Source organism: Eumetopias jubatus, unplaced genomic scaffold (assembly GCF_037043125.1).
Source record: "Eumetopias jubatus isolate StellerSeaLion01/CBP00866 unplaced genomic scaffold, mEumJub1_p1.0 scaffold_6, whole genome shotgun sequence".
In the NCBI taxonomy this organism is placed as follows: Eukaryota; Metazoa; Chordata; class Mammalia; order Carnivora; family Otariidae; genus Eumetopias; species Eumetopias jubatus.
The window spans coordinates 51,143,836-51,165,834 of NW_028274812.1; the positions used below are offsets into that span (position 1 = coordinate 51,143,836).

The 21,999-nt window shown below is 39.4% G+C and overlaps 1 protein-coding gene and 1 pseudogene across 1 annotated transcript in view; one reads left to right on the forward strand and one right to left on the reverse strand.

Annotated features, from left to right (window-relative positions):
- Positions 1 to 21,999, forward strand: part of METTL24 (methyltransferase like 24) — a 95,594-nt gene that overhangs the window by 55,896 nt on the left and 17,699 nt on the right. The window lies entirely within an intron of this gene.
- On the reverse strand, positions 2,392 to 2,763 carry LOC114209915 (signal recognition particle 14 kDa protein pseudogene; annotated as a pseudogene).

The following is a 21,999-nucleotide window of genomic DNA, read 5'->3' on the forward strand; positions in this document are numbered from 1 at the left end:
TGAGGATTTTTGCCATTTTGACAAAGTTTTGGGAAGGAGAGCCAAAGGAATCCTGAGGGAACAGAGGGGCTCTAAGCTTCAGGGGCCCATAAAGGTTTCCCTCTGTTGTGACTTCCTTTTGTACAGGAGGCTGTGGTTCAGTAGAAGAATGTTCTGTTCAGTGTTGCACAGCCCAGTTTCACCAGGTCTGCCAGTTCCTCTATATGTGTTAAAAAATGCTTAATGGCTTTTGACAGTAAGAGGCCCCAGAACTAGCTCTCCTATTAGTGAATCCTCTGAGGGAGTGTATTCCTGAGCGAACCCTGTGAGGTCACACCCCGGCCAGCCATTTCTGCCCCGGGAGCTCAGCCATGCCGGTGCTCAGAGGTGCCATGCATAACGAACCACCCATGAAACAGGCTCCGGGTACTTGGGGAAAAAGCGGGCATAGTTTTATTTGGAGGTAAAACCTGATTTATCTTCCAGCCAGTTGAGGAAGGTTTCACTTGCCACTTTTTAGTTTAAAACATAGGGACCTTATAAAAACACTAATTTCCTAGCATGGAGTGGCATTCATCAGTTTTGCAATTAAAATGATAATGAAACATTTCTTGTAAGAACTTCTCTTTAAAATCAGCACGCCATTAGAAGGAATTATGTAAAGCAGCCTCTCTGTTCTAAGCTTTATTTTAAGATTTAATTTATTCCAGATTCTGCAGGAAAAAACCATCCATGTGACAAGCCTGCTAACAGATGTCAATTTAGTTTTATAGCACATGCCTGTATTTCAGAGTCAGAAAATGGAGATTATTCTTTTTGCCTGCTGTTTGTTACATGACAGAGCTTCATAACACTATGCCCTGGAGGATAGCTCATTAATAACTAATGGGCAAGCAACTTATCACCTGCTTTTGTCTTCGGCAGTGTTGATTGTAAGCTTTATTTCACATTACCCTTTTGGATTAAAAGAGGTGCTGGAAAGAGCAAAGGTGACAAAAAATGGATTTTTCTCTTTTAATTTCATCTAGGTCAGAAGACAGATTATACTGTAATAAAGAGAAATAAGAGAAAAAATAAAAATCATTCAACCAGAAAAAACTAAATCTCTATTAAAATTTTTTGTGGCGGGGCACCTGGGTGGCTCAGTCGTTGGGCGTCTGCCTTTGGCTCAGGTCATGGTCCCAGAGTCCTGGGATCGAGCCCCGCGTCGGGCTCCCTGCTCAGCGGGAAGCCTGCTTCTCCCTCTCCCCCACTTGTGTTCCTTCTCTCGCTGTGTCTCTCTCTGTCAAATAAATAAATAAAAAATCTTTAAAAAAATTTTTTTTGTGTGGCATAGGTGGATAAGATAAAGTAATTCTGTATGGTAAATATTATATTAGAATCAACCATAACAAGAACTTTTCCTTTCTTCATATTCACAGGGTCCATTTCTCTATGTTCACATGGTATAGTAATTATTGTTTTATATGTTGCTCTTCTGTTCATATTTCCATCTGTCTGTCCATTCATCCATCCATCCCTTCCTCCATTCATCCATCCATCCCTTCCTCCATCATCCATCCATCCCTTCCTCCATTCATCCATCCATCCCTTCCTCCATTCATCCATCCATCCCTTCCTCCATTCATCCATCCATCCATCCCTTCCTCCATTCATCCATCCATCCATCCGTTCCTCCATCATCCATCCATCCCTTCCTCCATTCATCCATCTATCCATTCAATAAATATGTGTTACATATTTTCCATATGCAAGTACCTCTGCTTAAATGATGAAGCTACAGGGAAAAAAGTGTCTCTCTCTTTTTAAAGATTTTATTTATTTATTTGAGAGAGAGAGAGAAAGAGAGAGCTCATGAGCCTGAGCACACACCCGTGTGTGTGGGTGAGGGGGTGGGAGGGGCAGAGGGGGAGGGAGAAGGAAAGGGAGAGAAGGAGAGAATCCCAAGGAGACTCTGTGCTGAGCGTGGAGCCCTAAGCAGGGCTGGATCCCATGACCATGAGATTATGACCTGAGCAGAAACCAAGAGTCATCTGTTTAACTGATTGAGCCACCCAGGTGCCCCAAGTCTCTTTTTAATTAGGAAATTTTAAAAAATGTGGTAAAATATACGTAACATAAAATTTACCATCTTAACTAATTTTTTTTTCTTTTGCGGATAAATACAGGTTTAATGATCCATTGTTCTTCACACAGATGGCCACAGAGACTTTATAATCCCAGGATATACAACCATGCAACACAGGCCAATCAGCCAATTCTAAAATAAACTTGGCTTTTTACAAGCATCCTGTAAACACTGCAGCACTCCTTCCATCCAAAATGACCCTCATCTCACATGAAATGTTATTATAGGGGAACCAGAAACCTAGCTTTGTGGCCAAGAGTAAAAACCAAAGGAAACGTAGTAATTCAATGGTTAGTTGGTGAAAGCAGGGTATCTGGTGCCCTTCCCTGCGCTGCTTTGCTCTTCCTACTCTTGCTCTTCCCGTCCCTCTTCTTCAGCCCATCCACATGAGCTCTCAATAGGTTTGAATAAGCCATCTGAAGCTCCTTCACTTCTTTGGAGCTCACCACGGTGCTGACCTTCTTTTTCCCATCAGTAGCTCTGAACAGGCACTTGTTGTCTAAGGGCTCAAAGCCCTCTACAGAACCCTTCCTTGGAAAGGATTTAGTTCGACCATCATACTTCTTCGGGGTGATGAACACGCTGCCTGATAACCGGCACTTCTGGGAGAGTCTGGTCAGCTCCGTCAGGAACTGCTCACTCTCCAGCAGCACCATTCTGGGGCTGCTAGCTCCCCTGCCCAGCTTAACTGTTTTTAAGGGTATAGTAATGCTAAGTACAGATCTTCCTCAACTTAAGATGGGGTTATGTCCCGATAAACCTATTGTAAACAGAAACTATCGTAAGTTGAACGTGCGTTTAACACACCTAACCCACTGGACATCATAGCTTAGCCTAGCCTACCTAAAAGGTGCTCAGGACACTTAATTAACCTACAGTTGGGCAAAATCATCTAACACAAAACCTATTTTATCATAAAGTGTTGAATATGACATGTAATTTATTAAATACTGAAAGTGAAAAACAGAGTCGTTGAATGGGTACAGACTGTAAGTGTGTGGGTTGTTGACCCTTGTGATCATGTGGCTGACTGGGAGCTGGACAGAGGATCACACTCCATATCACTAGCCTGGGAAAAGATCAAAATTAGAATATGAAGTATGGTTTCTACTGAATACATATTGTTTTTGCACCATTGTAAAATTGAAAAATCGTAAGTTGAACCATTTTAAGTTGGGAACCATCTGTATATCCACATTGTTGTGCATCCAATCTCTAGAACATTTTCATCTTGCAAAACTGAAAGTCTCTTCCCATTAAACACTAATTCCCCCGTTCTGCAGCCCTTGGCAACCATCATTCTATTTTCTGTTTCAATGATCTTGATTATTTTAGGTACCTCACATAAGTGAAAGCATACAGTATTTGTCTTTTGTGACTCACTTATTGCACTAAGCATAATGTCCTCAAGGTTCATCTATGTTGTAGCATGTGACAGGTCTTCCTTGTGTGTTTTTTTTTTAAGGCTGAATAGTATTCCCTTGCATGTATATACTACATTTTGTTTATCTGTCAGTGGACCATGGGGTTGTTTCTGCCTCTTGCCTATTGTGAGTAATGCTGCTATGAGTATGGATGTGCAAGTATCTTTTTAAGGCCCTGCTTTCAGTTCTTTTGGATACATACCCAGAAATGGAATTGCTGCATCCTATGGGAATCTATTTTTAATTTTTTTGAGAAACTGCCTTACAGTTTTTCAGAGTAGCTGTACCATTTTACATTCCCATAACCAAGTCTCTTAAGATTTAACATGTAGCTAAAATACCAGACACGTGATCCTGTAATGAGTGCTACGAAGAAGTGTGACGTGCTACGGGAGTGTTTAATAGAGAAATCCAATCTCATATGCCATTTATTTTTGTATTCCTGATGCCTAGTCCATAGCAGGGACTTGATAACAGGTGGGTGGGTAAATGCACCATTCAGACCCTTGGTGATTGGACCCCTTTCCTTTGTTTCTTTCCTGATATCCAGCTTCCCTCTGTTCCGCAGGAATGGCACTGGAGGGCCAAGAAAAGCTAGATGACTAGCTTTCCCTTGGTGGCCTCTACTGATGTCTGATGAGAGTATGCAAAGTATTTTCCAGTAGTGTTCTTTTTCTTAATCTGTATCTCATCTAATATTCAGAGATGTTGAGATATTTCCACCAGATATGTTCCTGCCTTTTCTTTGAGGGAGAAAAGAGAAAGCTGCCTGCAGATGTAAGATGGAAGTGCAGTGGAGTTAGAGAGGGGTGGGGTATTCAGGGAGAAAATGTTCTTTCTATTCTTAGAACACCGCTTCCAGTCCCTAAAGAATTTTGTTCTATAAAGATAGCAAAAGGGCCTCTTGCTCATTTTCTCATTTGGCTTAAATCAGTAGCATTTTGCTCAATTCCACGCTATTTATAGATATCTTAAATTGTAATTTAATTCTTGACATTTTTAAAGGGAATTTGAGATATTCAAAATGTATAGGCATTATATTTGGAGACTTTTAACTTCTTGCTTCGGTTTTATAAAAGGAGTTTGTGTATCTGATCCCCAAACCAATGACAGACATAGTTATTATTCTATCCAGTTTTTTTATTTTGCTGGCAATTGAGGCAAAACAAGAGGCCACAAAAATATTTGGCACAGCTCTTTCCTTGGAAATTTGTATTGATTTTGCTGTTTGCCACAGCATTATTATGATGATAAACTGCAGAGATCCAGTTATCTGTCTGAAATGAGTCCTGAGGATTTCTCACAGTTGTTCCCGTCATGGTATTGGCACAGGAAAACAATACTGGTGACATTTTCAGAATGCTGTTTTGGGGGCAGGTGGCAGGTATTGGGGCCGTGTTGTCCAGTGGAAGGGTCACTGGCTTTCAGCCAAAAAGACCCTGGCACCAGCTCTATCTCCTGTTAGTTGTGTGAATAGCACAGGTGAATTAAGCCTTCTGAGCCATGTTTTATTTTTCTGTAAAATGGGAATGATAATACCTTCTATGCAAGACCGTTGGGATTAAAGACAAAAAGTCGGTAAAGAACGTAGCACAGTGCCTGGTCAGTTGCTCCCCAGATGGGAGCTGTTTTTAAATAGTTACTAAGTTGGATTGATATTGTTTTAGGCAGTATTTAAATACCTGGAATGGAGTATTATGGTATGGACCATTTGGTATATTTTATTGTTCTTCTGCTTTCTATTGATCTCTGGTGAGAGTATGGAAACTATTTTCCAGTAGTGTTCTTGGAGTGAGGAATCTCCAATAGGTCAGCCCTTTACTCCAGAAAATGTTAAAGAGAATCAGTATTCTGGAATGGATTTTGGAAGTGTTTAGAACACAGCAGTATGAATCTGATGTCCAGACACCACTGCAGTGTCCTTAGGATTGATCTTTCTGCTGTGATAGTCATAAATGTAATTGATCTGCATTTCAGATAGTCCACCTGATTCACGATATTGGTAAAAATCTTGTAGTTCAGTCATCTTCCCCATGTCCATCTCTTGGGCATAGTACTTAAAGTCCCATAGGCTTATTGAGTGTATTGTTGGGAAATCATTTGGGTGGTGAGTACTGATGTTTTTGAAAGTATTTTATGTAGCAATGATTCTTTAATACTTTCATTACATTTGCCTTATGACATTGTATTTTCTCTAGGTTGACCTCTCTGTCTCTGAAGCCCTGTTAGATCATTTTGTCTTTTTGGAGACATATCAAGTATAATACCAACAGTTGACTGAACTGCTCAGGAATATTCTGGATAACTAAATTTTCTTACTAAATGAAAGAGGTGCTGTTGCTCACCTCTGTCTTTATTGTTCCTCTCCTGTGCTTCCTACACTATTTAAAGTATAAACATCTCAGCTGATGTGCAAGATCTCAGTGCAGTTTTCCAACTTCTTCCTTTACTACCACTTTTCTACAGGTATTCTGTGCTCTAACCTAATGAGACAAAACACTTCCAAGTTGCCTAAAATTTCTCGCCCCATGGAGCTTCAATCACAGTTCCTTTTATCACTAATATTCTGTTTCTGAGCAAATCAAAATCTCACCTGTCTTTCAAGTCCTAGTCCAAATACTATCTCATCCACAAAGCTGTTCTTAAAACCATTTAATATTTTTAAATTATATAAATGATATTTCTCCACTGTAGAGAATTTAGGTAATAGAGAACACAGAAAGGGAAAGGATGACAATTAAAGTCACATGTAATTCTACCACAAAGATAACTACTATTAATATATGTAGTCTTTCCTGGGACGCCTGGGCGGCTCAGTTGGCTCAGCAGCTGCCTTCGGCTCAGGTCACGGTCCCAGGGTCCTGGGATCAAGTCTCGCATCGGGCTCCCTGCTCAGCGGGGAGCCTGCTTCTCCCTCTGCCTGCAGCTCCCCCTGCTTGTGCTTGCTCACTCTCTCTCTCTTTCTGACAAATAAATAAATAATACCTTAAAAAATATATGTAGTCTTTCCTTTCAGACTTTTTCTCACTATGGTAAACATATTTTCACAAAATTAAAATGGGATCATACTGTATATGCTATTATTTCCTTTTTGTTATGGACTTTATTTTTTTAGAACAGTTTTAGGTTCACAGCAGAATTGAGGGGAAGGTACAGAGATTTCCCAAATGCCTCCCATCTGCACAGCCTCTCCCATTATCAACACCCCCCACCAGAGTGGTACAGTTGTTATAACTGATGAGCCTACGCTGACACATTGTAATCACCCAAAGTCCATAATTTATGTTATAGTTCACTCTTGGTGTTGTACATGGTTTGGATAAACCTATAAGGACATGTATCCATTATCATGGTATCATGCAGAATATTTTCACTGCCCTAAACATCCTCTGTCTCTGCCTATTCACCTCCTCCTCCCACCGCCCCAAACTGCTGGCAACCATTGATCTTTTTACTGTCTCCATAGTTTTTCCCTTTCTAGATTGTCATAGAGTTTGAATGATAAAGTATGTGGTCTTTTCAGATTCACTTCTCTCACTTCATAATATGCATTTGTTTCCTCTATGTCTTTACATGGCTTGTTAGCTCATTTCTTTTTAGCCTTGACTAATATTCCATTATCTGGATGTACCACAGTTTATGTAGTCACCTACTGAAGGACATCTTGGTTGCTTCCCAGTTTTGACAATTATGAATACACGTGCTATAAATATCCACAGGCAGGTTTTTGTGTGAACATGTTCTCAATTCCTTTGGATCGTATGGCAAGAGTCTGTTTAGTTTCATAAGAAACTACCAAACTGTCTTCCAAAGTGGCTGTACCATACCATTATGCATTCCCACCAGCAATGGGTGAGAATTCCTGTTGCTCCTCACCCTTAACAGCCTTTGCTGTTGGCAGTGTTCCAGATTTTGGTCATTCTAATAGGGGCATTGTGGTATTAATAGCTGTTTTAACTTAACATTTCTCTGATGACATATGATGTGGAACATCTTTTCACTTGCTTATTTGCCATCTGTAGATCTTTTTTGACAAGTTGTCTGTTAAGGTCTTTGGCTCATTGTTGGTATTTTTATCATTGAATTTCAAGAGTTCCTTGTATATTTTGGATAACAGTTCTTTACCAGATGTGTCCTTTGCAAATTTTTTTTCCTAGTCTGTGGCTTATCTTTTCATTCTCTTGACATTTTCTTTCACAGAGCAGAAATTTTTAAATTTCAATGAAGTCCAGCTTATCAATTCTTTCTTTCATGGATTGTGCCTCTGAATTAATTACATGTGACAAAGTAATTGTTAAACCCAAGGTCATCTAGATTTTCTCCTACGTTATCTTCTAGGAGTTTGTTTTACATTTAGGTCTGTCATCCATTTTGAATTAATTCTTGTGAAGGTGTAAGGTCTATGTTTAGATTCTTTTCTTTTCTTTTTTTGGCATGTGGATATCCAGTTGTTTCAGCACTGTTTGTTGATTGAGTTTTCCTCCAATGCTGTCCTTTGCCAAAAATCAGTTGACTCTATTTATATGTGAGTCTATTTCTAAGCTCTCTATTTTGTTCTATTGATCTATTTGTCTATACTTTTGCCAATACCAAACGATCTTGGTGACCATAGCATTATAGTAAGTCTTGAAGATGGATGCTGTCAGTCCTCCAGCTGTGTTCTTCTCCTTCAATATTGCATTGGCTAGTCTGGGTCTTTTGCCTTTCCATATAAACTTCAGAATGAATTTGTTGATATCCACAAAATAACTTGATGGAATTTGGATTGGAATTATGTTGAATCTATATCAAATTAGGAAGAACTGCCATCTTGACAGTTTTGAGTCCTCCTAATCATGAGCATGGGATATCTTTCCATTTATTTAGTTTTTATTTTATTTTGTTCATCAGAGTTTTATGATTTTCCTCATGCGGATCTTGTACAGATTTTGTTAGACTTATACTTAAGTATTTCTTTTGCTTCTATCCCCTGAAAGAGATTGTCAAGAACTGGTATAATTTCTTCCTTAATTGATTGGTGGAATTAATTGGTGAACTCATCTGGGCCTGATGCTTTCTGTTCTGGAAGTTTACTAATTATTGATTCAATTTCTTAAATAGATACAGGCCTGTTCATGTAGTCTTTTTCTGCTTGTGTGGATTTTGGCAGATTGTGTCTTTCAAAAAATTGGTCCATTTCATCTAGGTTTTCAAATTTGTGGGCAGAGAGTTGTTCATAGAATTCCTTTATTATCCTTTTGGTGTCCATAGGATTTGTAGTGATGGCTCCTCTTTTATTTCTGATATTAGTAATTTGTGTCCTCTTTCTTTTTTGCTTAGTTAGCCTGACTAGAGGCTTATTGATTTTATAGATCTTTTCAAAGAACCAGCTTTTGGTTTCACTGATTTTCTCTACTGATTTCCTGTTTTCAATTTTGTTGATTTCTGTTCTCTTATTATTTCTTTTATTCTGCTTACTTTGGATTTAATTAGCTCTCTTTCTAGTTTCTTGCAATGTAAACTTAGATTATTGATATTAGATCTTTCCTCTTTAATATAGGCATTCAATGATATAAATTTCACTTTAAACACTACCTTCACTGCATTCCACAACTTTTTTTTCTTTTTCTGCATTCCACAAATTTTGATAAATTGTTTTCATTTTCATTTAGTTCAAAATGTTAAAAAATTTCTTTTGAGATTTCTTTTTTGATCCCTGTGTTATTGGAAGTTTGCTTATTAATCTCCAAGTATTTGGGGATTTTCCAACTATCATTCTGTTATTGATTTCTAGTTTAATTCCACTATGGTTTGAAAGCAGACATTGTGTGATTTCTATTCTTTTAAATTTGTTAAGGTGTGTTTTCTGGTCCAGAATGTGATCTCTCTTTGTAAATGCTCAATGTGAGCTTGAGAAGAATGTGTAATCTGTTGTTGGGTGAAGTGATCTATAGATATCAATCATATACAGTTGATTGATGGTGTTGTTGAGTTCAACTATGCCCTTACTGATTTTCTGCCTGCTGGATTTGCCATTTCTGAGAGGTATTAAAATCTCCAACTATGATAGTGGATTTACCTATTTCACTTCATAATTCTATTAGTTTTTGCCACGCATAAGTTTGACACTTTGTTGTTAGGCACATGCATGTTAAGATTGTTATGTTTTCTTGGAGAATTGACCCTTTTATCCCTGATAACTTCCCTTGCTTTGAAGTCTGCTCTGTCTGACATTAATATAGCTATTCTTACTTTCTTTTGATTAGTATTAGCACAGTATATTTTTCTCTATTTACTTTAATCTGTATGTGTCTTTATATTTAAAGTGGGTTTCTTGTAGTATAGTTGGGGTTGTTTTTTGATCCACTCTGACAGTCTCTGTCTTCTAATTGATACAGTTAGAACATTGACATTCAAAGTGATTATGAAAGAGTTGGATTAATATATACCATATTCATTACTGTTTTCTATTTCTTGTCTTTGTTGTTTGTTTTTTGTCTTCCACTTTTTTCTGCTTTTGTGGTTTTAATTGAACATTTTATATGATTCCACTTTTTTATTTTTAGCATATCATTTTATAGCTCTTTTTAAACTTTTTTTTAGTGAGTGGTTGCCCTAGAGTTTGCATTACACATTTATAGCTAATCCAAATTGACTTTCAAATAATACTGTACCACTTCCTGGATAGTGTGAATACCTTATAATAAAAAATAATCTTAATTTCTCCCTCCAATCCTTTGTATCATTGCTGTCATTCATTCTACTTACATATACGCATATGATGAATACATGTACATACACAATAAAATACCTTGTTGGTATTGCTATTTTGAACAAACTGTTATCTGTTAGGTCAATTAAGAATAAGAAAAATATGGTTTTACTTTACCTTCTCTTATTCCTCTTCAAAGCTCTTTCTTATTTTATGTAGATCTCAGTTTCTGACCTATATCATTTTTCTTCTCTCTAAAGAACTTCTTTTAACATTTCTTTCAAGGCAGGCCTACTGGCAACAAAATCCTTGAATTTTTGTTGGTCCAAGGAAGTTTTATTTCTCCTTCATTTTTGAAGGATAATTTTGCAGAGTACAGAATTCAGGTCGGTGGTTCTCTCCGTGCTTTAAATATTTTACTCCACTCTCTCTTTAATTTGAAAAAATTTTTAATTTGAGTATAGTTGGCACACAATGTTACATTAGTTTCAGATGTACAATATAGTGATTCAATATCTCTATTTGTTATGCTACACTCATCACAAGTGTAACTGCCATCTGTCATCATACAACACTATTATAATATCATTGACTATATTCCCTGTGCTGTACCTTCCATACCTGTGAGTTATTCATTCCATTACGGGAAGCCTGTATCTCTCACCCCCCTTCACTCATTTTGCCTAGCTTTTCTACCCCCGCCCCTCTGGCAGCCATCTGTTTGTTTTCTGTATTTATGGGTCTGTTTTAGCTTTTTGATTGTTTATTCATTTGTTTTTTTAGATTTAGATTTTTTTTTAATTTAGATTTTGTTTTATTGGTCATATGGTATTTGTCTTTCTCTGTTTGACTTATTTCACTTAGCATAATACCTTCTAGGTCCATCCAGGTTGTCTCAAATGGCAAGATCTCATCCTTTTTTATGACTGAGTAATATTACAGTGTGTGTGTGTGTGTGTGTGTGTGTGTGTGTGTATGTGTCACATTTTTTTTATCCATTCATCTACAGGATGGACACTTAGGTTTCTTCCATAATTTGGCTATTATAAATAATGCTGCAATAAATGTAAGGGTGCATGTATCTTTTCAAATGGATATTTTTGTTTTCTTTGGGTAAACACTCAGTAACCTCCACTCTCTTCTTGCTTGCATGTTTTCTGAAGAGAACTAGGGTGTAATTCTTATCTTTCTTCCTCTGTAAGTAAGGTTTTTTTCCCCTTTGACTTCTTTCAGGATTTTTTCTGTATCTTCAATTCTCTATAGTTTGAAAATGATATGCCTAGGTGTAGGTTTTTGGTATTTATTTTGTTTGGTATTCTCTGAGCTTCCCAGATCTGTGGTTTGATGTCTCACTTTAATTTGGGGAAATTCTCAGTCATTATTATTTCAAATATTTCTTCCGTTCCTTTCTCTCTTTCTTCTTCTGGTTTCCCATTATGTGTATGTTGTATTTTATGTGGTTGTCCCACAGTTCTTGGATGTTCTATTCTGATGTGTTTTTTTTCTTTCAGTCTTTGTTCTCTTTGCTTTTCAGTTTTGGAAGTTTTTATTGATAGATCCTTTAAAAAAAAGATTTTATTTATTTATTTGATACACAGAGAGGGAACACAAGCAGGAGGAGTGGCAGGCAGAGGGAGAGGGAGAAGTAGGCTCCCCGCTGAGCAGAGAGCTGGACATGGGGCTCAACCCCAGGACCTTGGGATCATGACCTGAGCTAAAGGCAAATGCTTAACTGACTGAGCCACCCAGGCACCCCTATCGATATATCCTTAAGCTTAGAGATTCTTTTCTAGGTTGAGTCCAGTCTACTTGTAAGCCCATCAAGGGTTAGGGCTAGCGTTTCAGTGTTCTTGATCCCAAGCGTTTCTTTTGGATTCTTCCTTAGGATTTCCATCTCTGCTTACATTGCCCATCTGTTCTTGCATACTATCTACTTTATTCATGAGAGCCTGTAGCATATTAATCATAGTTGTTTTAAATTCCCTGTCTGATAATTCCAACATCCTTGCCATGTCTGTTTCTGGTCTCTTCAAATTGTGTTTTTTGCCTTTTAGAATGCCTTGCAATTTTTCTTGATAGCCAGACCTGAGGTATTGCATAAAAGGAACTGCTATAATTAGGCCTTTAGGAATGTGATGGTAAGGTGTAGGGGGAGGAGAGGTGTTCTACGTCCTGTGATTAGGTCTCAGTCTTTAAGTGAGCATATGCCTCTGAACTGTGAACTTCTCAAGAATTTCTCGGTCTTTTTCTCTTACCTTAGGTGGGACAGGATGGCTAGAGTGGGCTAGAGTTGGGTATTTCCCCTCCTCAGGTCAGTTAGGCTCTAAGAATCCCCCAACAGGTGACGTTCAGGTTAGCCAGTTTCTCCTGAGGGCAGCCTTGTTAGGAAAAACAGAAGCTCTGGCATATTTAAAAATGATGCCCCCTGCCAGAAACCTGAGGGGACTTTTCTCTGATGTTTACTTTGGGAATACAGTCAAACTCCTGAGAGTAGATCTCACAATCCTGTGGGGACCCTCTATGACCGGGTCTCCTTGGAGTTTTTAACACTCAGACTTGTCCATACTGAGCCTCCAGCACTTTGTCGATTACAGTTCAGGTTTTCTAGCCTTGGCACAGCTCCTACAGACTGTGCTCGGGGAAGCCAAACCTCCCGGTGTTCTCTCTGTACTTCTTGTTCTCTAATCCTGGGCTACGTCCTCCTCTCACAGATCCAAGAGGTGTTGATTTTTCAGTGTGTTCAGCTTTTTACTTGTTGCTAGGATGGAGTAGCAACCTCCAACTTCCTACATGAGGAATTGGAAACCAGACGTTCATCTGCCTTTGTTTTTTTACTTAACAGAATATCTTGAACATTTTCACATATAATAATATAGACATATAATAGACACTTCATCTAGATATATTGCAGCATTGTTTATAATAGCAAAATTCTGGAAACAGGGTAATTGTCTTTTAACAGGGGACCAAATAAGTAAAATATATTTAAAGCCCATACAATTGCACTCGGACTGATAAAGAACATGCTATATAGATCTGTATTTCTCTGATTGGAAAGATCTCCGAGTTAACTCAGAGATTCTAGGGTGGGAGAAAGACATTTCACTGCCTGTCCTTTTGAAGAGTTGGAACATTTTTTTTTTATCATGTGTATTTTATACTTTTCCCGTAACACTTTATGAAATACCTACCTGCAATGTAATTTTTAAGAGCTGCATATTTTCTAGTGAATGGATGTATCAGAGTTTATTTAACCACTCTAGATATTTTAGACATGGACATGGATTATTTTCTGTTCTTAATGACCATAAACTGTGCAGTCTTTTAGGCTGTTCATACACATGGCTAAATTATCCTTAAGAGAGTTTGTACCATTTTATTTTACTGGGATTCTTCCAGTGAATGTGATTGCTTACTTTTTTGAATTTCCATAAAGTTTTGTTTGCATGCCTTTTATGGAACGCAGCTTTTTTTTTTTTTTTTTTGTATCATAATTACCTGGGTACTTCATGTATCTTTGTGATACACTGTGTATCTCTACAGTACACTGTGAAATTCCTGAGATGGTGATCTATCACGTTCACCTTTTCTGCAGTTCAGCACAGAGCATAGTGCTTGGCCCCTGTAAAATGTGTAGTAAGTAAATAGAGGTGCAGTGAAATGAGTTAGTTGCACACTGTTAATGAGCCGCTTTCTAAAATGATGGTAGTGAAACTTGCTGGGCTGGCTGAGCATCCTGAGATCATAGCCTTCTTTATAAACTACTGTCCTCTTTGTGGAATATCATCAAATACCAATAATTTAACCATTTGACTTAGTGATAATTTTACCAGGAGAAACCAAGAACTATATATGTATGTACTATAAAGTCACAACAAGGACCACGTGTAGCCAAGCTGTAGGATTAAACAGGATTGACTACTTCAGGTTTCCTCATTAATAATTGGTTGCCACCTTTCATTTATTTTTCTTCTCTTGACCCTTGGTGGCAGACAATTAGTAGACCGTATGAAGGCTTAAGAAACACTGATGAGTTTTGTCATGTGGGAAATTACCTTGATGCAGTGTAGTCTCCAAATATACTACCAGGTAAGCTATCCCACAGGTTACAGATCACAAATTAAGGTGCTTGAATCACATGAATCAAGTAAAAGCACACAGTGAGAAATAAGGGACAGAGATGGAGTAGATTCATGTATTTGTGATTTGGTACGAGTGAGATAGAAAGACCACACTGCATGAGTCCTGGTCCGCTGGTCGGTCTCAGCCCCACCGTCCTTCCTCCTCTCCCCCACCTCCTCCCGTCATCTTCCTCCCTCTCCCCCTCCCCTTCTTCTTTTCTCATCAGCCTTCCCTGCCAATGGTGTCGTAATGAGGAACAGAGCTGAGGTTTGGAGCAAGGAGCCTCAATTGAAGAGACACAGGGACAAGTATGTCTGGCCAAAATTGTAAATTCACTAACTGGTCTAAGAGCAGCTTTGAGGTTTTTGGTTTTTTTTTTTTTAAGATTTTATCTATTTATTTGACAGAGAGAGACACAGCGAGAGAGGGAACACAAGCAGGGGGGTGGGAGAGGGAGAAGCAGACTCCCCGTGGAGCAGGGAGCCCTACACGGGACTCGACCCCAGGACCCTGGGATCATGACCTGAGCCGAAGGCAGACGCCTAACGACTGAGCCACACAGGCCCCCCAGCTTTGAGTTTTATTTGGCAGAATACCTGTGGGGTCAGAATGAGTATAATCCATGGGTGGCCAATATAAGACCTCATAAATATTGGGTGACTCATATACCTCATGTGTATTTAATGTTTAATGACAATTTTAATGTTTATTCAGCATTTCTGTCGCTGTGTATGCTCAGCACATATCTCTACTACTTACTTTACTTATGCTTAATGTTTCCTGGGTTACTTACCTATACCTGACACATCTTGTAAGTTTCGCCTATCCCATTCGATTTCTTGTTTTCTATAGCAGAATTGAATATTCTCAAATAAGACAACAAATGCACGTTACCAGTTTGAAACTTAAAATTGATAAGATTGTGTTGATTAATTTTCATCATTAATCCACTTCAGCACTTGAATGCTCAACCACCTCTATCCAGTGTCCACTGGAGCCTAAACCAGTCATTAATAGGGATAGGGCCTTGTTAATAACACAGAGTGAGCAAAGTGAGTATTTGACAATACTGTAAAGACATTCTGAACTTCATTCTTATGGTACAGTACTTGGTTGTAGAAGATGGAACTGGGTGTGCACTTATCGTAGGACCTTCTGTGGAAATTGTTTTCATTCTTTATTTTTATTTTTTACAGTTTTATTTATGGGGCGCCTGGGTGGCTCAGTTGGTTGAGCATCCGACTCTTGGTTTTGGCTCAGGTCATGATCTCAGGGTCATGGGATCGAGCCCCACAATGGGCTCCGTGCTCAATGGGGAGTCTGCTTGAGATTCACTCTCTCCATCTCCCTCTGCCCCTCCCTCCCTCTCTAAAATAAATGAATAAATCTTTAAAAAAATTAAAGTTTTATTTAAGTAACTTCTACACCCCACGTGGGGCTCAAACTCATGACCCTGAGATCAAGAACCGCATGCTCTACCAGCTGAGCCAACCAGGTGCCCCTTGTTTTCATTTTTTAAAAGCAAGATTTCTTGGGGGTGCCTGGGTGGCTCAGCTGGTTAAGCATCTGACTCTCGATTTCAGCTCAGGTCATGATCTCAGAGTCATGTGATCGAGCCCCAAGTCTGGCTCTATGCTCAGCGGGGAGTCTGCTTGGGATTCTCTCTCTCCCTCTGCCCCTCCCCCCCCACTCTCTAAAATAAGTAAATCTTTAAAAAAAAAACACAAGATTTCTTATATGAATCTGTCCTCTTAGCATTCAAGTCCCTTAAAATGGATCTACAGAAAGTTATTTTGACAGATTTATAAGCCCCATAGTGTCCAAGACAGTGCTTTATGACAAGTAGGGATTTTTCTCCTGTGGTTAAATTCTGGTTCATTGAGATTTTGCTATTCAGCTAATGGCTATCATTGGTGGTTCTGCCTTAGGATATCGGTCTGAAGGACACAGTCTCTGGTCTCAGGCACAGGACAGCCAGGATCTTAAAACTTCATAGAATATTGAATTCACCAAATCACCTATTAATCCTTCCTTAGCAATTGGTCTCAGTTTCTTCCCCTGATCTAGATTTTAACCCAAGTGGGTTCAGAGAGGAAAGTAAAGAGATAGAGTTTAGCCTTGTCTAGCTAGCTTCCTTGTAAAAAGTGGTAATATGCAGGGGAGCCAAAAAGATTAGCAAAGAACATGAACAGAAGCAATATTGTCCCCACTGGAAGGTCAGCTCAGCTCTCAAAATGACTTTTATTCATTTAACAACACAAGGGACGCAGAAATGAAAAAGTCAGCACCTTCAGTGAAATAACTACTTTGGCCTGATAGGGTTACTGGAAGTAAGAAGGATAGGGATTTGGCCAACAATGTTTTTATATAAAACAAACATGTGCTAGTACTGATGGTACTTTCAATAAGCCTCCCAATAGGGGCGCCTGGGTGGCTCAGTCGGTTAAGCGGCTGCCTTCAGCTCAGGTCATGATCCCAGGGTCCTGGGATCGAGTCCCGCATCAAGCTCCTTGCTTGGCGGGGAGCCTGCTTCTCTCTGCCTGCCACTCTCCCTGCTTGTGCTCTCTCTCTCTCTCTCTCTCTCTCTCTCTGTCAAATAAATAAATAAATTAAAAAAAAAAAATAAGCCTCCCAATACAGTTACCCAAACTCTTCTCCCTCACGGTTGGGCTCTAACAGGCAACAGTTGAAGAAAATTGATCATGTACAGGAAACCCAATATCATTCTTTATGCTTCTTATATACATTCTGTTATCAAGGATATTCTTTCATTAATGCTTAGGGGGAAGTCAGAATAATTTTGCATGGCTTGGTTCAGACTGGAATATGCATATTTATGTTTTTTTGACATGCTAAGGTAAGTGTGTTTAATCAGGACAAATTCACTTACTTATGAGATTTCACATCAAATGCTACCAAAATGAAGAATAGGTTATTGTGGATGAGAAAGTCTCCTACCCAAGTAGAAGAATGCTCATATATGGTGACAGCAAGAGATATTCAAGGAGATTTAGCTTTCTATAACACTTTCCTGACAAAGATTCCTATCCTATAACTTCAGCTGTACTTTTGAGAGGCTGTTGCATTTAGAGTGAATTTAACAATCATAGATATAATATAGGGTAGCGATTTCCAAAACATTATTGGATAGCAAAGCTTAAACGAATCCTGTTCCCTAGGCAATGACATGGAGGGGTATAACATCCTCAGGCTCCTAAAATGAAGTTTAAAGTTGCTACTATTTTTGGTCCTGGCTTCTTCTGGAAGTGGTTTTTATCCCTTGAAATTATTTTTTTTATATAATGAAGTTTGAGTCCTTTCCAACTCTTCTCTCTGTAACATTTAGTCTTCTTTGCGACAGACTCCATCCCTTGATCTCAGCATGCGTGGCTATAAAAGGAGTGGCCGCGCTGAAAATAAGATCAAATTTGGGATAGAAACTAATATCACGAGAAGTGAGGGTAGAGCAGAGACGTTTCTAGCCACTCGGTAGGCTTTCATAATTTCAGGAAGAAAAGTTCTCTGGAGTTTTCTGACCCACTCAATCTTTTGTGAAATTTTTTGTATAGCTAATATGTCATAGGACACTCAGATTCTTTAGGGGCAAAACGTTTTAAATAGAAAAAAGTGATGGGATGGATGCATTTCTGATTTTTTCAGTAAGCTCTTTGTGTGAGTGCCCAGTGCCGTCTCTTTGGGTGTGTATGTTCTGTGTGGTTCCCTCGATATTGACATGCTTTCTCACCTGTCACTCTCCTCTCAGCTTTTCCCCTCCTCGTTCCCCTTGCCTTACTTCTCTATGTCTTTTAATAATTCTTTCCACTAGGCCAAAAGTGTATACACTGAACAACTGTGATCTTTTGAGCACCAAACACCTAAGCAAGGTGCACTAGGAAATCCCTGCAGACGTGCTGCTGTGGGCAACCTTTCAGAGATGGGGGGGTCCAGTTGCTGACACCATCTCTTCCATCTGGGAGCTGGTGGTATCTCGGGGCTCCAAGGAACTTCTGGAAGGCCTTCTAATAAAAATACCTCTTTAGTATATTCTGCTGGTTAGATTCAAGTTAATTAGCTACTCTTTTAAAAAGATATGTTACTCTGAGAGATTGAGCCTATTCTTCGCCAAACCTCAGTGACTTATGTCGGATAATCATATTGGTTTCTCAAATAGGAGTCTTATGATATTTGGCTGAGAGAGTGGAAGTTGGCTGAGGTGGAACAGGGGGATTATTTGTGTATGGCTTGGTGCACACTCTGTAATAAGCTTTGCCCAGCCAGTGGGCACGCAAGAGCAAAGGCAGTGGGTGTGAAGTCACAGGAGGTGAAGAGGAAGGCAGAAGGAAGGCAGGAAGGAGAAACACTGGGTATACTTTGCCTTCTTTGCCATTTTGGCTGAGGCTGTGGAGGTGCCCACCTGCAGAGTTTTAGGGCTTGCTCTGCTGGTGAAGGCCAGCCGTAGGTTGTTAATGCTTGCTGTGGATGAATACTCTCAACTATTTCCTATTCCATGCTAGAGAAGGGGAAGAGAGAGTGTTGCTCTTTACTTTTGCTGGATGCTAGTGCACACCCTTTAGGTACTCAGTGAACACTTTTTCAGGAACCCAACCAGTGACAGGGGAGCCATGATGAGGTCGTTGCCCTCAAAGACATCACGACCTATAGGGAGAACCACTACTTGTACAAGAGTGATATGGTAATATGCTGAGTACTGCTGCAAGAGAAGCAGAAGAGGAGGAGCTCTTTCTTCTTGGGGTGGGGGGCGGTCCGGGAAGTGGCCCAGCGGAGGTGATATTGCAGCTGGCTGGCTTTTGCAAATTGACACCGAGTTTATCAAAAATTGAAGGTGGGAGGGGATAGTAAATGCAAGGGCGGAGATGTGGTAGAGGTCATGGCAGATTCCAAAAGAGTAAAGAACGCCATGTGGCTGGCACAAAAGGTGATCTGTGGAGAGAGCAAGGACATGAGGTAAAGAAAGGGGAAGCTGGTCCAGGCTAAGAGGGACCTGGCGAGCCCAGCTACAGGAGTTTGGATTGCATTTTGAAGCTGCAGGGAGGCTGAGAAAGCCCTGAAACAAGGGACTTACATAATTAGCTTTGAAATTAGGTAGATAATTCTGGAAAGAGTGTGAAGGGTGGATAGTTCAAGGCTGAGATCTCTTGAGAGTAGAGTTCATTGGAAATATTGGGTGAGCAAGCATTCAAGGACTGATAAGAGCCAGTGTGGGGAAGGTGACATTAGTCAGCCTTGGCATTTTAGCAATAGCTCTCACATCTGTCAATCCTGGCCAAAATTTAAAGCGTGGGCAGGAATAAGAGACTTTTACTTTGCATTTTATGTCTTTCTTTCCCAGTTGCATTTGTACAACCAACTTTTTAATAAAACAAATTTGGGGGAAAAAAAGTCAAATCCCACTGCAATAAAATTAAAGTACAGAACAAAACATTGTAAGACTCTATTTAATAATTCATTTTACAAAGAAATATTCATTTCTAAAACATTAAAAAATTCCTCTAGGGCTTGCTATAAACAAATATGAACTGGGTTTTTGCCTGTGAAGAAAACAGAAATATGTCTCATTCCCCACAAACAATGAAAGAGGTTTTTGCACTGTCAGCGAGTTATGATTTCCCTCCAGGGATCTAGTTAATCCAAATTGTTTATATCTCAAAATAAATATTTGATATGTAGCTGTGAACTGTGTCCTTATAACTGCTTTTGAATGTGGGTGTGGAAATTACCCCATAGATAACTGAGAATTGACTTAAAAAAAATAACTTCCCTGTAAACTGTCTTTTAAAGTTCCGATGTGGGTCTGGTTGACAATTTCCAGCACATCGATCAAGAAACTCACAACTGAAAGTCTAGTTTACTACACTCAGTTTCTTGGAAACAGCAAATTGAAAATGTGTGCTCTGAACTAAAGATATTAGGAAGCTATTTTCAGTATGAATTCATTAGTTAGACGTCCAGTTACTAAGGAACTCAACCAAATTTGGCAACTCACTTCAGAAGAACCAAGATGGTGCTGCTTTTGCTTCTTTCATGAGAAACAAGATAATTAGAACACGTTTGTTTGTCTCCATTTAGACATTTATGGAAAACACTGGTGCGAGGGTCATTAGTAACTGAAAGATCTTAAACTTGCTGGTATAATGTCTTATAAGAGATTTGGCTTTCCAGGAAGTTCAAGTGTTATCACATTGTTCAGGGAAGAAGCTGGTAGGGCTGAGAGGGAACGATTCTCATTCTATTTGACACACTTCAGAGCTATCCTTGGTGCCTGAAAAATGTCTGCCTGAAGCCACCCATTCCCTGAAATATAGAGTATCCATTTCAGGGAACGTGTTCATGGTGACAGGTTAACAACAGACTGCCTGTCAAGCTCCATGAGCAGTGGATGCATGTGAGGAAAACTGTATCCTACCCTTGGTTTCTATTGAAAAAATGCCATCTGGAAAACTTTTCCAGCTCCAGGAAAATGTGTTGCTTCATGGCTGAAGTTCCCAGGCATCAGTGATTCTTTTAAAGAAGGAAGATGAATAAGAGGATCGAGAGTCTTGGGAACCTCACTTTAAAAATGATCAAAACTGCCACCATTGAAATCAAGCAAGAGGATGAATTTCCTGGTTGACAAACCGTAAAGCTTTCATGACTACCTTCTTTCTCTTTGTTCTGGGCCAACGCAGACTTAAAAAAGTCCATTATATGTATTGATCTCTTTGATTCAGTTAGAAGTGTATAGATTTGGATGATTTTCAAAGATAATCAGCTGCCAAATCTCCCACGTGTCAATTAGTATCAAACAAAGCAGCAAATGTATCTTTCCACTTTTACTGTTGCTCAGCCCTTCTACTGTTCTTGTTGTGGGACTGACGAATACAAAAGATTTTAGGGCAGTGGGAGAGGAGAAATCTCAAGAAGTCCTCTGCAAGCCTTGTGCCCCCCAACTCTTTCACATTCCCTTCTTTCACCTCTTCTTTGTCAAACAAATGAGACTCTTACATACTTTGATCTTGTAAGTGTTTCAGTGACTCCTCCACTCTCCCATATGTGCTGTGTCCTGTGTCCTTTCTTTTGAATATGCAATCTTTCCTGCTTGTGCAATTCAGAGATTGACAGGTGTAAATCATAGATGTTGTGAAACATGAAAAAAAAAATGCAGACTTCTCTCTAAATTCATATTAGCATGAAAATACAATGACAATTCATATTTTCCTGGTAGATCAGCTCTCGTTTTGTCACGTAGCCCTACGTAGGGTAAATTGAGTGGACACAACTCCACTACTATGGGATCAAAAAGTCCTGGGACAGCAGAAGCCTGGGCTGTTTGCAGACGTCTCTAGAATACTCAAGATGTTGAATTGATCTTTGCCTGAAAAATAAGGGAGCTGTACGTGATCATTAAGAGTAGATGGCCTTGGGCGCCTTGGTGGCTCAGTCGGTTAAGCGTCTGCCTTTGGCTCAGGTCATGATCTCAGGGTCCTGGGATCGAGTCCTGCATCAGGCTCCCTGCTCAGCAAGGAGTCTCCTTCTCCCTCTACCCTTCCCCTCTGCTCGTGATCTCTCTTTCTGTCTCTGAAATAAATAAATAAAATCTTAAAAAAAAAAAAGAGTAGATGGGCTTTGGAGTGCCTGGGTGGCTCAGTCAACCAGTT